This window comes from Cervus elaphus, unplaced genomic scaffold (assembly GCF_910594005.1).
Source record: "Cervus elaphus unplaced genomic scaffold, mCerEla1.1, whole genome shotgun sequence".
Taxonomy (NCBI): domain Eukaryota; kingdom Metazoa; phylum Chordata; class Mammalia; order Artiodactyla; family Cervidae; genus Cervus; species Cervus elaphus.
In genome coordinates this window covers 550,005-567,810 of record NW_025316694.1, presented here as the reverse complement: position 1 = coordinate 567,810, position 17,806 = coordinate 550,005, and positions in this window count along the sequence as shown.

The window sequence follows — 17,806 nt, the reverse complement described above, 5'->3', positions numbered from 1 at the left end:
GAGCCAGGCATAACAGAGTCTAAATTAATCAGATGGGATTCCTATTTTGCAGTGCAGTTGATGAGACAAGTTACACAAGATAGGAGATAATATAAATGAAAAGTGAAGCTATATGAGCAGTGCTTTGGGGAATAAATACTGATGTATAAATCGTCACTTCTGCGAAGGATTATTTCATAGATCCAGCCTATGATTTCTTCATCTGTTCATAGACGTCAGTGTTTAAGTAAGGGTCTTTACTCCAGATGGAGCAAAGTGTGAATTTTCCAGATCCGTCAAATTGAATCCTTCAAGAAACAAATCATTTTTTGAGTCAACTTCTCTTAGAGATCTCTGAAAATTGAATTCTACATTACAAACACTTCCAACATTTCTGCCTGGAAAAATCAGAGTAGATGGAGCTGTGGTAGCCATTAGGAATATTCATAAGTATTCAGCCCATGGAGGACTGCACTTCCCCACTCCCTTGGAAATGAAGTGTGATCACTGACCATCTTTGGCCGGCGAAATATGCATCAAAGTGTCTCTGTCACTTCTGTTCGACGCTTCAAGGGTCAGCGTGTAAGTCACACATTCCCCTCCTCGCTACTGTACTGATGATGCAAAATGTCTGTGCAAATAAAGCCTCCCTCAGACTGGGTCTCTGAGACAGGAAAGGGCAGAGACCCCTGCTGACCCACACTGACCAAGTAGCATGAGCTAAAAGTTATCTTTAATTGTTTTAAGCTCAGAGTGTTGGGGGTTGGGGGCTGGGGGTTGAGTATTCCTGAAGGGATACCTAGCCTGTATTACATTGGAATTCTATTTAACCATTAACGGACAGAGCAAGGTCATTAACATCATGGCGTTGTTTGAAAGTGGACACTTCACATTAAAATCTAGATTTCTGGCGCCTGTTGGCAAAGACCCTGACACGTTTATACATGGTTGATCCCTTGAGCACATCAACAAGCAGGTATATATTCTCCAGCTCATGACAGCCCTCGTGACTCACTATGACCATACCTGAGCAGTCTTCCTCCCTGAGGAGGGGGGGGGGGTGTAAATATTTGACTTTCATCCGCTATCCTAAACGGTCTAAGCATCATCCACGTACTGTGCTGACTGTGGTCCACTGGAATTGCATCTCATTTCCAGTTAGAAACTTCAGTGATACCTGTAGCAACACGAAAAAGTACAAATATCCTCAATACAGCACAACAGTTAAGAAAATAGATTTTGGAATTCAGCTTCCTAGGTTCAAATACCGGCTCTACCATTTTCTATCTGTATCATCAGGGCAAATCACTTAGCCTCTTCAAATTCCAGTTTCCTTACAAACAGAGCGAGGATAATGACGATCCCAGCTTCAGAGTGTCTGATGAGCTAACACAGTCAAGGGCTTAGACAGTGCCTGACCCCGAATATGCATCCAGTATGTGTTGGATGATATTCTTTTTACTAGAAACAGAGTGATTTCTTCATGTATCCAGCCATCAAGGAATTCAATCAACCTGAAAGATACAGTGCAATTTTCTGCAGATCTGATTCCAACCAGGACCTGTTTCTGGTAAAAATCAGGGCCCCAGAGCAGAAGCAAATGTCCTTGAGTTTTGTTGTCTCAGGCTAGATGCTGCGCTCAGACTCCTGGTAGGCTGTTCCTAGGAGCACGGGGAACACAGGCATGGAAGGGAGCCAACTGGAAACACACTTGCAAAAACTGTTTGTAGCCCCTGCCAAGTGAACATCAGGACTCAGTTCACTGATCCCAAGGCAATCAGAGAGGGCCACACAGCGTACTTTCTCCCATTCTGACAACTGTGGATGGCCACAGCCACACTGTCCAGGAAAGGGAATTGATGTGAACATTACCCTGCTGAAGGAAAGAGACTGACTTCAACTGAGAAGCTTGTGAGTCACTTCTGAAGAAGTGCATACAATATGCCTTCACCCTGCCCGTAACACATATTTCCATAACACACAGCGATGCACTCGATCGATGTGCATCCTCCAGTAAAGCCCAGCCCTGATGTCTTATAGGAGCCTCTCTGGCCATTGTCATAAGCGAGTCTAATTTTGTGTGAGGCCATGAAAACTCAGTGTTTTTCTTACGCTTGTGCTTATTGCGGGAGGTCTGAGAAGGCACTTCTGAAGGTTTATTCCTACCAGTCGTTGTCATTTTTATCGAGTCTTTATTTATTTTTTTATTTATTTATTTGTTAGTTCTACCAGTTTCTTGCTACCAACCCATCTCCCTCCACCCTCGTGCACACACGATCAGTCATGTAATCCCATGGACTTCGGCCCGCCAGACTCCTCTGTCCATGGATTTTTCCAGGCAAGAATACTGGAGTGGGTTGCCATTTCCTTCTCCATGTATCGAGTCTTTAAAGGTTCCATCACTGAGGTGTGGCTTCGACACGTGTACGAGGCTGAGTAGCAACATGCCCTTTCTCCCTAAGTGCAGTAGAAGTCATCCCCACTTCCCAACATGTCTGTCTTCCGGCCTCTGGAGCATGGATTGCTTGAGCTCACCACAGCGTCAGGATATTCTAGAAACCCTTCTGACTGCAGTCTCTTCAGGAGGTTGCAAGTGCTTCACACCTCAGGAATTTACAAAGCACTTTCTACAACCTCAGCTGGGAGAGGAGTCAACACTCGTGACAGTCACAGGCTTCCATGGCCTGGACTTGATTATGGGCTGTGCTTTCATAATCATCGTGTTTCCTATACCAACTAAGATGTCACTGAGAACTTTTTTCTCTATCATCATTGTATCTTTGATGTTCATTAGACATATTATGGGTTTTCCTATATAGCTTCCCTTACAGATGAGGGTCATAGGTTAGCAGTACTTACTAAAACTGACTTCCAGGTAGCTGTGGTAGAACAGGAAAAAGAATGACCAACTGCTGTATTCTGAACATTATGTATGAAAATATTATTCGTTTTACTGTTTGCAGTCATCCAAGTCTAACGTTCTGAAATACACATTCAGAAAAATCAAACAACCGCCTAGGTACTAGGCAGTCTCCCATCCAAGTACTAACCAGGCCCGACCCTGCTCAGTTTCCCAGATCAGAGGAGATAGGGCACGTTCAGGGTGGTACGGCCTTAGACCGAGGCGGCTGCCAGGCGCCCCAAGAGCCCCGCGTTGCGCCTCCCTTTCGGTCTGACCTGCCCGTCGGGCCTGGGGCCGCAGCTCTTGACCGGGCGCGCGCTGCACTTGAGCCTCACGACTGGACTCCGGCCGGCCAGGGCGAGCAGCTCGGGGCCAGCAGAGGGCGCCCCGGCCCCGCACACCGCCAGCCCCGGCCAGCACCCGTCTGCCCCGCCCGGGCCTGGCGTGCCTGCGGGACCCGGGGTAGGGGGAGGAGGGATGGGTTGCGCGGCGAGGACATCTCGGTGCCCTGCCTCCCTGGGCCTCTTCAGGCTCGCGCCGCGCCGCACCGAACCCCCAACCCCCGCCCCCCACCATCCCGTCCGCTGCTCAGGGTCACGTGGCTCCGGACGTGTGTGGCTTCGGCCCGGGGCCGCGGTCCCCGGAGCCTCCTGCGGGCTTCGGAGCAGCCCAGCCGGGGCCCCAGGCGCCCATCCTGCCCGGTGCCCAAACCCACCGGAGCGCGTCAGCCCCGCCCTTTCGCCCTACCGAGGCCCGCCTTGCCCCCACGCCGCGGGCCCAGCACAGGACCTTCCTGAGAGAGCAGACGAGCGACAGGCAGGCACCCGGACAGACACTCGCACGCACCCACGCCAAGTGAGACAGAGGCAGAAAGAGACGAGGGTTCAGAGAGAGACTCGAAGACAGCGTGTGGGCAAGGGGGGCCTCGGGCAGGATGCCGGGCAGGTGCAGAGGCCACCCGGCCCTGAGCAGCGAACGGGATGGGGGCGGGGGGAGGCCGCCCAGCAGGGGCGGGCCTGGAGAGGCCCAGGGCGGGGGCGCACCCGAGACCTCCGCGCCCCGCCCCCCTCCCCCCAACACCCCCCCCCCCCCCGCAGGCACGCCGGGGCGCGCCGACAATAGCTTCTCCAGAGTTTGGCCACCTGAGTTTCTAACCTTGTGCGCAACTGAGTGATGACAGTGCATTGAACAGCTAGGTCATTTCCAAATAAATTAAGCTTAGTGTTTCACAGGACACCAGGACATGAATGGACAGACCAGCACGGATGCATGGACACCAACCTTGGGAACTAGACAACCGGTGGGAAATTGCTGTCTGACTCAGGGAACTCAAACTGCGGCTCTCTGATCGCCTAGAGAGGTGGGAATGGGCCAGACGTGGGAGGGAGATTCAAGAGCGAGGGGCCACACGTACCCCTACGGTACATTCACATTGACATATGACCAATCAAACCAATATTGTAGAGCAAGAATCATTCCCCTGTAAATAAATAACTGTTAGAAAGAGAGAAAGAAACCCAAACAGATGGAATGAAATGAACAGAAACACATACTTTGCAATTCACACCGCAATTCAATTACAAACAAAAACAAAAACAAAGAAAAAACACTATAACCATTTTCGAAAAACAACAGACCTCTCCATGACCTTTGGTCGGGTGATGAGTTCTAACACACAACAAAAAAAGCCAACTTTTCCAAATCGTGAATATAAGTTATTTCACACATCGACTTTTCCATTTAAGTGTCTAACAAAGAAGCTTAAAATCATTGACTCACTACATAAGCATGGAATTATTTTAAACGTAAATTATGTTCTAGAGGATTCAGGAAGCACTTGGCACATGTGTAAGTGTATCAGACCTAAAACTGTAACTTAGTGGAAGAGTCAGGATAGTCTAAAAATGAATCCCTAACTAAAAGGAATCCGTGCAAGTCCCTGAGCACTTTGCATTTCATGAGAATGACAATCGCTCTTTATCTGGTCATCCAGGAAGGCTGTGGGTTTAGGAGCGAGGATGGGCTTGTTTTAAAGGGTGTTGAGAGCCTTGCAGGATCTTGGGCAATCAAATAGCTTCCTGAGCACTGACATTTATTTCTTAATTTTTAAATTTACAATTCATCCAAATCTTGCAGTCCAAAACAAACAAACAAACAAAAAAAAAGTGAAAACATCACGGAAAAATAATATCTGAAAATATCTGATGGCCTTGTGATTCGTAGGGGATAAGCCTAAACTGCCCTTGAAATTGAGGGACTAGTGAATATTGGCCCTCAGATCTCATCATAATCAACGATGAGCAACTTTTGAAGAATTGCCAGAAGTATTTTCAAGTTCGCTGACTTCTCCTGAAGTCAAGATTGCTAGCTGTGATGATTTAAAAATCACTAATTGATAAACACCAATACAATTAATTAACATCCACATAGCCAATGTCTATAGAGCCAGGCATAACAGAGTCTAAATTAATCAGATGGGATTCCTATTTTGCAGTGCAGTTGATGAGACAAGTTACACAAGATAGGAGATAATATAAATGAAAAGTGAAGCTATATGAGCAGTGCTTTGGGGAATAAATACTGATGTATAAATCGTCACTTCTGCGAAGGATTATTTCATAGATCCAGCCTATGATTTCTTCATCTGTTCATAGACGTCAGTGTTTAAGTAAGGGTCTTTACTCCAGATGGAGCAAAGTGTGAATTTTCCAGATCCGTCAAATTGAATCCTTCAAGAAACAAATCATTTTTTGAGTCAACTTCTCTTAGAGATCTCTGAAAATTGAATTCTACATTACAAACACTTCCAACATTTCTGCCTGGAAAAATCAGAGTAGATGGAGCTGTGGTAGCCATTAGGAATATTCATAAGTATTCAGCCCATGGAGGACTGCACTTCCCCACTCCCTTGGAAATGAAGTGTGATCACTGACCATCTTTGGCCGGCGAAATATGCATCAAAGTGTCTCTGTCACTTCTGTTCGACGCTTCAAGGGTCAGCGTGTAAGTCACACATTCCCCTCCTCGCTACTGTACTGATGATGCAAAATGTCTGTGCAAATAAAGCCTCCCTCAGACTGGGTCTCTGAGACAGGAAAGGGCAGAGACCCCTGCTGACCCACACTGACCAAGTAGCATGAGCTAAAAGTTATCTTTAATTGTTTTAAGCTCAGAGTGTTGGGGGTTGGGGGCTGGGGGTTGAGTATTCCTGAAGGGATACCTAGCCTGTATTACATTGGAATTCTATTTAACCATTAACGGACAGAGCAAGGTCATTAACATCATGGCGTTGTTTGAAAGTGGACACTTCACATTAAAATCTAGATTTCTGGCGCCTGTTGGCAAAGACCCTGACACGTTTATACATGGTTGATCCCTTGAGCACATCAACAAGCAGGTATATATTCTCCAGCTCATGACAGCCCTCGTGACTCACTATGACCATACCTGAGCAGTCTTCCTCCCTGAGGAGGGGGGGGTGTGTAAATATTTGACTTTCATCCGCTATCCTAAACGGTCTAAGCATCATCCACGTACTGTGCTGACTGTGGTCCACTGGAATTGCATCTCATTTCCAGTTAGAAACTTCAGTGATACCTGTAGCAACACGAAAAAGTACAAATATCCTCAATACAGCACAACAGTTAAGAAAATAGATTTTGGAATTCAGCTTCCTAGGTTCAAATACCGGCTCTACCATTTTCTATCTGTATCATCAGGGCAAATCACTTAGCCTCTTCAAATTCCAGTTTCCTTACAAACAGAGCGAGGATAATGACGATCCCAGCTTCAGAGTGTCTGATGAGCTAACACAGTCAAGGGCTTAGACAGTGCCTGACCCCGAATATGCATCCAGTATGTGTTGGATGATATTCTTTTTACTAGAAACAGAGTGATTTCTTCATGTATCCAGCCATCAAGGAATTCAATCAACCTGAAAGATACAGTGGAATTTTCTGCAGATCTGATTCCAACCAGGACCTGTTTCTGGTAAAAATCAGGGCCCCAGAGCAGAAGCAAATGTCCTTGAGTTTTGTTGTCTCAGGCTAGATGCTGCGCTCAGACTCCTGGTAGGCTGTTCCTAGGAGCACGGGGAACACAGGCATGGAAGGGAGCCAACTGGAAACACACTTGCAAAAACTGTTTGTAGCCCCTGCCAAGTGAACATCAGGACTCAGTTCACTGATCCCAAGGCAATCAGAGAGGGCCACACAGCGTACTTTCTCCCATTCTGACAACTGTGGATGGCCACAGCCACACTGTCCAGGAAAGGGAATTGATGTGAACATTACCCTGCTGAAGGAAAGAGACTGACTTCAACTGAGAAGCTTGTGAGTCACTTCTGAAGAAGTGCATACAATATGCCTTCACCCTGCCCGTAACACATATTTCCATAACACACAGCGATGCACTCGATCGATGTGCATCCTCCAGTAAAGCCCAGCCCTGATGTCTTATAGGAGCCTCTCTGGCCATTGTCATAAGCGAGTCTAATTTTGTGTGAGGCCATGAAAACTCAGTGTTTTTCTTACGCTTGTGCTTATTGCGGGAGGTCTGAGAAGGCACTTCTGAAGGTTTATTCCTACCAGTCGTTGTCATTTTTATCGAGTCTTTATTTATTTTTTTATTTATTTATTTGTTAGTTCTACCAGTTTCTTGCTACCAACCCATCTCCCTCCACCCTCGTGCACACACGATCAGTCATGTAATCCCATGGACTTCGGCCCGCCAGACTCCTCTGTCCATGGATTTTTCCAGGCAAGAATACTGGAGTGGGTTGCCATTTCCTTCTCCATGTATCGAGTCTTTAAAGGTTCCATCACTGAGGTGTGGCTTCGACACGTGTACGAGGCTGAGTAGCAACATGCCCTTTCTCCCTAAGTGCAGTAGAAGTCATCCCCACTTCCCAACATGTCTGTCTTCCGGCCTCTGGAGCATGGATTGCTTGAGCTCACCACAGCGTCAGGATATTCTAGAAACCCTTCTGACTGCAGTCTCTTCAGGAGGTTGCAAGTGCTTCACACCTCAGGAATTTACAAAGCACTTTCTACAACCTCAGCTGGGAGAGGAGTCAACACTCGTGACAGTCACAGGCTTCCATGGCCTGGACTTGATTATGGGCTGTGCTTTCATAATCATCGTGTTTCCTATACCAACTAAGATGTCACTGAGAACTTTTTTCTCTATCATCATTGTATCTTTGATGTTCATTAGACATATTATGGGTTTTCCTATATAGCTTCCCTTACAGATGAGGGTCATAGGTTAGCAGTACTTACTAAAACTGACTTCCAGGTAGCTGTGGTAGAACAGGAAAAAGAATGACCAACTGCTGTATTCTGAACATTATGTATGAAAATATTATTCGTTTTACTGTTTGCAGTCATCCAAGTCTAACGTTCTGAAATACACATTCAGAAAAATCAAACAACCGCCTAGGTACTAGGCAGTCTCCCATCCAAGTACTAACCAGGCCCGACCCTGCTCAGTTTCCCAGATCAGAGGAGATAGGGCACGTTCAGGGTGGTACGGCCTTAGACCGAGGCGGCTGCCAGGCGCCCCAAGAGCCCCGCGTTGCGCCTCCCTTTCGGTCTGACCTGCCCGTCGGGCCTGGGGCCGCAGCTCTTGACCGGGCGCGCGCTGCACTTGAGCCTCACGACTGGACTCCGGCCGGCCAGGGCGAGCAGCTCGGGGCCAGCAGAGGGCGCCCCGGCCCCGCACACCGCCAGCCCCGGCCAGCACCCGTCTGCCCCGCCCGGGCCTGGCGTGCCTGCGGGACCCGGGGTAGGGGGAGGAGGGATGGGTTGCGCGGCGAGGACATCTCGGTGCCCTGCCTCCCTGGGCCTCTTCAGGCTCGCGCCGCGCCGCACCGAACCCCCAACCCCCGCCCCCCACCATCCCGTTCGCTGCTCAGGGTCACGTGGCTCCGGACGTGTGTGGCTTCGGCCCGGGGCCGCGGTCCCCGGAGCCTCCTGCGGGCTTCGGAGCAGCCCAGCCGGGGCCCCAGGCGCCCATCCTGCCCGGTGCCCAAACCCACCGGAGCGCGTCAGCCCCGCCCTTTCGCCCTACCGAGGCCCGCCTTGCCCCCACGCCGCGGGCCCAGCACAGGACCTTCCTGAGAGAGCAGACGAGCGACAGGCAGGCACCCGGACAGACACTCGCACGCACCCACGCCAAGTGAGACAGAGGCAGAAAGAGACGAGGGTTCAGAGAGAGACTCGAAGACAGCGTGTGGGCAAGGGGGGCCTCGGGCAGGATGCCGGGCAGGTGCAGAGGCCACCCGGCCCTGAGCAGCGAACGGGATGGGGGCGGGGGGAGGCCGCCCAGCAGGGGCGGGCCTGGAGAGGCCCAGGGCGGGAGCGCACCCGAGACCTCCGCGCCCCGCCCCCCTCCCCCCAACACCCCCCTCCCCCCCCGCAGGCACGCCGGGGCGCGCCGACAATAGCTTCTCCAGAGTTTGGCCACCTGAGTTTCTAACCTTGTGCGCAACTGAGTGATGACAGTGCATTGAACAGCTAGGTCATTTCCAAATAAATTAAGCTTAGTGTTTCACAGGACACCAGGACATGAATGGACAGACCAGCACGGATGCATGGACACCAACCTTGGGAACTAGACAACCGGTGGGAAATTGCTGTCTGACTCAGGGAACTCAAACTGCGGCTCTCTGATCGCCTAGAGAGGTGGGAATGGGCCAGACGTGGGAGGGAGATTCAAGAGCGAGGGGCCACACGTACCCCTACGGTACATTCACATTGACATATGACCAATCAAACCAATATTGTAGAGCAAGAATCATTCCCCTGTAAATAAATAACTGTTAGAAAGAGAGAAAGAAACCCAAACAGATGGAATGAAATGAACAGAAACACATACTTTGCAATTCACACCGCAATTCAATTACAAACAAAAACAAAAACAAAGAAAAAACACTATAACCATTTTCGAAAAACAACAGACCTCTCCATGACCTTTGGTCGGGTGATGAGTTCTAACACACAACAAAAAAAGCCAACTTTTCCAAATCGTGAATATAAGTTATTTCACACATCGACTTTTCCATTTAAGTGTCTAACAAAGAAGCTTAAAATCATTGACTCACTACATAAGCATGGAATTATTTTAAACGTAAATTATGTTCTAGAGGATTCAGGAAGCACTTGGCACATGTGTAAGTGTATCAGACCTAAAACTGTAACTTAGTGGAAGAGTCAGGATAGTCTAAAAATGAATCCCTAACTAAAAGGAATCCGTGCAAGTCCCTGAGCACTTTGCATTTCATGAGAATGACAATCGCTCTTTATCTGGTCATCCAGGAAGGCTGTGGGTTTAGGAGCGAGGATGGGCTTGTTTTAAAGGGTGTTGAGAGCCTTGCAGGATCTTGGGCAATCAAATAGCTTCCTGAGCACTGACATTTATTTCTTAATTTTTAAATTTACAATTCATGCAAATCTTGCAGTCCAAAACAAACAAACAAACAAACAAAAATGTGAAAACATCACAGAAAAATAATATCTGAAAATATCTGATGGCCTTGTGATTCGTAGGGGATAAGCCTAAACTGCCCTTGAAATTGAGGGACTAGTGAATATTGGCCCTCAGATCTCATCATAATCAACGATGAGCAACTTTTGAAGAATTGCCAGAAGTATTTTCAAGTTCGCTGACTTCTCCTGAAGTCAAGATTGCTAGCTGTGATGATTTAAAAATCACTAATTGATAAACATCAATACAATTAATTAACATCCACATAGCCAATGTCTATAGAGCCAGGCATAACAGAGTCTAAATTAATCAGATGGGATTCCTATTTTGCAGTGCAGTTGATGAGACAAGTTACACAAGATAGGAGATAATATAAATGAAAAGTGAAGCTATATGAGCAGTGCTTTGGGGAATAAATACTGATGTATAAATCGTCACTTCTGCGAAGGATTATTTCATAGATCCAGCCTATGATTTCTTCATCTGTTCATAGACGTCAGTGTTTAAGTAAGGGTCTTTACTCCAGATGGAGCAAAGTGTGAATTTTCCAGATCCGTCAAATTGAATCCTTCAAGAAACAAATCATTTTTTGAGTCAACTTCTCTTAGAGATCTCTGAAAATTGAATTCTACATTACAAACACTTCCAACATTTCTGCCTGGAAAAATCAGAGTAGATGGAGCTGTGGTAGCCATTAGGAATATTCATAAGTATTCAGCCCATGGAGGACTGCACTTCCCCACTCCCTTGGAAATGAAGTGTGATCACTGACCATCTTTGGCCGGCGAAATATGCATCAAAGTGTCTCTGTCACTTCTGTTCGACGCTTCAAGGGTCAGCGTGTAAGTCACACATTCCCCTCCTCGCTACTGTACTGATGATGCAAAATGTCTGTGCAAATAAAGCCTCCCTCAGACTGGGTCTCTGAGACAGGAAAGGGCAGAGACCCCTGCTGACCCACACTGACCAAGTAGCATGAGCTAAAAGTTATCTTTAATTGTTTTAAGCTCAGAGTGTTGGGGGTTGGGGGCTGGGGGTTGAGTATTCCTGAAGGGATACCTAGCCTGTATTACATTGGAATTCTATTTAACCATTAACGGACAGAGCAAGGTCATTAACATCATGGCGTTGTTTGAAAGTGGACACTTCACATTAAAATCTAGATTTCTGGCGCCTGTTGGCAAAGACCCTGACACGTTTATACATGGTTGATCCCTTGAGCACATCAACAAGCAGGTATATATTCTCCAGCTCATGACAGCCCTCGTGACTCACTATGACCATACCTGAGCAGTCTTCCTCCCTGAGGAGGGGGGGGGGTGTAAATATTTGACTTTCATCCGCTATCCTAAACGGTCTAAGCATCATCCACGTACTGTGCTGACTGTGGTCCACTGGAATTGCATCTCATTTCCAGTTAGAAACTTCAGTGATACCTGTAGCAACACGAAAAAGTACAAATATCCTCAATACAGCACAACAGTTAAGAAAATAGATTTTGGAATTCAGCTTCCTAGGTTCAAATACCGGCTCTACCATTTTCTATCTGTATCATCAGGGCAAATCACTTAGCCTCTTCAAATTCCAGTTTCCTTACAAACAGAGCGAGGATAATGACGATCCCAGCTTCAGAGTGTCTGATGAGCTAACACAGTCAAGGGCTTAGACAGTGCCTGACCCCGAATATGCATCCAGTATGTGTTGGATGATATTCTTTTTACTAGAAACAGAGTGATTTCTTCATGTATCCAGCCATCAAGGAATTCAATCAACCTGAAAGATACAGTGGAATTTTCTGCAGATCTGATTCCAACCAGGACCTGTTTCTGGTAAAAATCAGGGCCCCAGAGCAGAAGCAAATGTCCTTGAGTTTTGTTGTCTCAGGCTAGATGCTGCGCTCAGACTCCTGGTAGGCTGTTCCTAGGAGCACGGGGAACACAGGCATGGAAGGGAGCCAACTGGAAACACACTTGCAAAAACTGTTTGTAGCCCCTGCCAAGTGAACATCAGGACTCAGTTCACTGATCCCAAGGCAATCAGAGAGGGCCACACAGCGTACTTTCTCCCATTCTGACAACTGTGGATGGCCACAGCCACACTGTCCAGGAAAGGGAATTGATGTGAACATTACCCTGCTGAAGGAAAGAGACTGACTTCAACTGAGAAGCTTGTGAGTCACTTCTGAAGAAGTGCATACAATATGCCTTCACCCTGCCCGTAACACATATTTCCATAACACACAGCGATGCACTCGATCGATGTGCATCCTCCAGTAAAGCCCAGCCCTGATGTCTTATAGGAGCCTCTCTGGCCATTGTCATAAGCGAGTCTAATTTTGTGTGAGGCCATGAAAACTCAGTGTTTTTCTTACGCTTGTGCTTATTGCGGGAGGTCTGAGAAGGCACTTCTGAAGGTTTATTCCTACCAGTCGTTGTCATTTTTATCGAGTCTTTATTTATTTTTTTATTTATTTATTTGTTAGTTCTACCAGTTTCTTGCTACCAACCCATCTCCCTCCACCCTCGTGCACACACGATCAGTCATGTAATCCCATGGACTTCGGCCCGCCAGACTCCTCTGTCCATGGATTTTTCCAGGCAAGAATACTGGAGTGGGTTGCCATTTCCTTCTCCATGTATCGAGTCTTTAAAGGTTCCATCACTGAGGTGTGGCTTCGACACGTGTACGAGGCTGAGTAGCAACATGCCCTTTCTCCCTAAGTGCAGTAGAAGTCATCCCCACTTCCCAACATGTCTGTCTTCCGGCCTCTGGAGCATGGATTGCTTGAGCTCACCACAGCGTCAGGATATTCTAGAAACCCTTCTGACTGCAGTCTCTTCAGGAGGTTGCAAGTGCTTCACACCTCAGGAATTTACAAAGCACTTTCTACAACCTCAGCTGGGAGAGGAGTCAACACTCGTGACAGTCACAGGCTTCCATGGCCTGGACTTGATTATGGGCTGTGCTTTCATAATCATCGTGTTTCCTATACCAACTAAGATGTCACTGAGAACTTTTTTCTCTATCATCATTGTATCTTTGATGTTCATTAGACATATTATGGGTTTTCCTATATAGCTTCCCTTACGGATGAGGGTCATAGGTTAGCAGTACTTACTAAAACTGACTTCCAGGTAGCTGTGGTAGAACAGGAAAAAGAATGACCAACTGCTGTATTCTGAACATTATGTATGAAAATATTATTCGTTTTACTGTTTGCAGTCATCCAAGTCTAACGTTCTGAAATACGCATTCAGAAAAATCAAACAACCGCCTAGGTACTAGGCAGTCTCCCATCCAAGTACTAACCAGGCCCGACCCTGCTCAGTTTCCCAGATCAGAGGAGATAGGGCACGTTCAGGGTGGTACGGCCTTAGACCGAGGCGGCTGCCAGGCGCCCCAAGAGCCCCGCGTTGCGCCTCCCTTTCGGTCTGACCTGCCCGTCGGGCCTGGGGCCGCAGCTCTTGACCGGGCGCGCGCTGCACTTGAGCCTCACGACTGGACTCCGGCCGGCCAGGGCGAGCAGCTCGGGGCCAGCAGAGGGCGCCCCGGCCCCGCACACCGCCAGCCCCGGCCAGCACCCGTCTGCCCCGCCCGGGCCTGGCGTGCCTGCGGGACCCGGGGTAGGGGGAGGAGGGATGGGTTGCGCGGCGAGGACATCTCGGTGCCCTGCCTCCCTGGGCCTCTTCAGGCTCGCGCCGCGCCGCACCGAACCCCCAACCCCCGCCCCCCACCATCCCGTCCGCTGCTCAGGGTCACGTGGCTCCGGACGTGTGTGGCTTCGGCCCGGGGCCGCGGTCCCCGGAGCCTCCTGCGGGCTTCGGAGCAGCCCAGCCGGGGCCCCAGGCGCCCATCCTGCCCGGTGCCCAAACCCACCGGAGCGCGTCAGCCCCGCCCTTTCGCCCTACCGAGGCCCGCCTTGCCCCCACGCCGCGGGCCCAGCACAGGACCTTCCTGAGAGAGCAGACGAGCGACAGGCAGGCACCCGGACAGACACTCGCACGCACCCACGCCAAGTGAGACAGAGGCAGAAAGAGACGAGGGTTCAGAGAGAGACTCGAAGACAGCGTGTGGGCAAGGGGGGCCTCGGGCAGGATGCCGGGCAGGTGCAGAGGCCACCCGGCCCTGAGCAGCGAACGGGATGGGGGCGGGGGGAGGCCGCCCAGCAGGGGCGGGCCTGGAGAGGCCCAGGGCGGGAGCGCACCCGAGACCTCCGCGCCCCCCCCCCCCCCCCCCAACACCCCCCCCCCCCCCGCAGGCACGCCGGGGCGCGCCGACAATAGCTTCTCCAGAGTTTGGCCACCTGAGTTTCTAACCTTGTGCGCAACTGAGTGATGACAGTGCATTGAACAGCTAGGTCATTTCCAAATAAATTAAGCTTAGTGTTTCACAGGACACCAGGACATGAATGGACAGACCAGCACGGATGCATGGACACCAACCTTGGGAACTAGACAACCGGTGGGAAATTGCTGTCTGACTCAGGGAACTCAAACTGCGGCTCTCTGATCGCCTAGAGAGGTGGGAATGGGCCAGACGTGGGAGGGAGATTCAAGAGCGAGGGGCCACACGTACCCCTACGGTACATTCACATTGACATATGACCAATCAAACCAATATTGTAGAGCAAGAATCATTCCCCTGTAAATAAATAACTGTTAGAAAGAGAGAAAGAAACCCAAACAGATGGAATGAAATGAACAGAAACACATACTTTGCAATTCACACCGCAATTCAATTACAAACAAAAACAAAAACAAAGAAAAAACACTATAACCATTTTCGAAAAACAACAGACCTCTCCATGACCTTTGGTCGGGTGATGAGTTCTAACACACAACAAAAAAAGCCAACTTTTCCAAATCGTGAATATAAGTTATTTCACACATCGACTTTTCCATTTAAGTGTCTAACAAAGAAGCTTAAAATCATTGACTCACTACATAAGCATGGAATTATTTTAAATGTAAATTATGTTCTAGAGGATTCAGGAAGCACTTGGCACATGTGTAAGTGTATCAGACCTAAAACTGTAACTTAGTGGAAGAGTCAGGATAGTCTAAAAATGAATCCCTAACTAAAAGGAATCCGTGCAAGTCCCTGAGCACTTTGCAGTTCATGAGAATGACAATCGCTCTTTATCTGGTCATCCAGGAAGGCTGTGGGTTTAGGAGCGAGGATGGGCTTGTTTTAAAGGGTGTTGAGAGCCTTGCAGGATCTTGGGCAATCAAATAGCTTCCTGAGCACTGACATTTATTTCTTAATTTTTAAATTTACAATTCATCCAAATCTTGCAGTCCAAAACAAACAAACAAACAAAAAAATGTGAAAACATCACAGAAAAATAATATCTGAAAATATCTGATGGCCTTGTGATTCGTAGGGGATAAGCCTAAACTGCCCTTGAAATTGAGGGACTAGTGAATATTGGCCCTCAGATCTCATCATAATCAACGATGAGCAACTTTTGAAGAATTGCCAGAAGTATTTTCAAGTTCGCTGACTTCTCCTGAAGTCAAGATTGCTAGCTGTGATGATTTAAAAATCACTAATTGATAAACACCAATACAATTAGTTAACATCCACATAGCCAATGTCTATAGAGCCAGGCATAACAGAGTCTAAATTAATCAGATGGGATTCCTATTTTGCAGTGCAGTTGATGAGACAAGTTACACAAGATAGGAGATAATATAAATGAAAAGTGAAGCTATATGAGCAGTGCTTTGGGGAATAAATACTGATGTATAAATCGTCACTTCTGCGAAGGATTATTTCATAGATCCAGCCTATGATTTCTTCATCTGTTCATAGACGTCAGTGTTTAAGTAAGGGTCTTTACTCCAGATGGAGCAAAGTGTGAATTTTCCAGATCCGTCAAATTGAATCCTTCAAGAAACAAATCATTTTTTGAGTCAACTTCTCTTAGAGATCTCTGAAAATTGAATTCTACATTACAAACACTTCCAACATTTCTGCCTGGAAAAATCAGAGTAGATGGAGCTGTGGTAGCCATTAGGAATATTCATAAGTATTCAGCCCATGGAGGACTGCACTTCCCCACTCCCTTGGAAATGAAGTGTGATCACTGACCATCTTTGGCCGGCGAAATATGCATCAAAGTGTCTCTGTCACTTCTGTTCGACGCTTCAAGGGTCAGCGTGTAAGTCACACATTCCCCTCCTCGCTACTGCACTGATGATGCAAAATGTCTGTGCAAATAAAGCCTCCCTCAGACTGGGTCTCTGAGACAGGAAAGGGCAGAGACCCCTGCTGACCCACACTGACCAAGTAGCATGAGCTAAAAGTTATCTTTAATTGTTTTAAGCTCAGAGTGTTGGGGGTTGGGGGCTGGGGGTTGAGTATTCCTGAAGGGATACCTAGCCTGTATTACATTGGAATTCTATTTAACCATTAACGGACAGAGCAAGGTCATTAACATCATGGCGTTGTTTGAAAGTGGACACTTCACATTAAAATCTAGATTTCTGGCGCCTGTTGGCAAAGACCCTGACATGTTTATACATGGTTGATCCCTTGAGCACATCAACAAGCAGGTATATATTCTCCAGCTCATGACAGCCCTCGTGACTCACTATGACCATACCTGAGCAGTCTTCCTCCCTGAGGGGGGGGGGGGTGTAGATATTTGACTTTCATCCGCTATCCTAAACGGTCTAAGCATCATCCACGTACTGTGCTGACTGTGGTCCACTGGAATTGCATCTCATTTCCAGTTAGAAACTTCAGTGATACCTGTAGCAACACGAAAAAGTACAAATATCCTCAATACAGCACAACAGTTAAGAAAATAGATTTTGGAATTCAGCTTCCTAGGCTCAAATACGGGCTCTACCATTTTCTATCTGTATCATCAGGGCAAATCACTTAGCCTCTTCAAATTCCAGTTTCCTTACAAACAGAGCGAGTATAATGACGATCCCAGCTTCAGAGTGTCTGATGAGCTAACACAGTCAAGGGCTTAGACAGTGCCTGACCCCGATTATGCATCCAGTATGTGTTGGATGATATTCTTTTTACTAGAAACAGAGTGATTTCTTCATGTATCCAGCCATCAAGGAATTCAGTCAACCTGAAAGATACAGTGGAATTGTTCTGCAGATCTGATTCCAACCAGGACCTGTTTCTGGTAAAACTCAGGGCCCCAGAGCAGAAGCAAATGTCCTTGAGTTTTGTTGTCTCAGGCTAGATGCTGCGCTCAGACTCCTGGTAGGCTGTTCCTAGGAGCACGGGGAACACAGGCATGGTAGGGAGCCAACTGGAAACACACTTGCAAAAACTGTTTGTAGCCCCTGCCAAGTGAACATCAGGACTCAGTTCACTGATCCCAAGGCAATCAGAGAGGGCCACACAGCGTACTTTCTCCCATTCTGACAACTGTGGATGGCCACAGCCACACTGTCCAGGAAAGGGAATTGA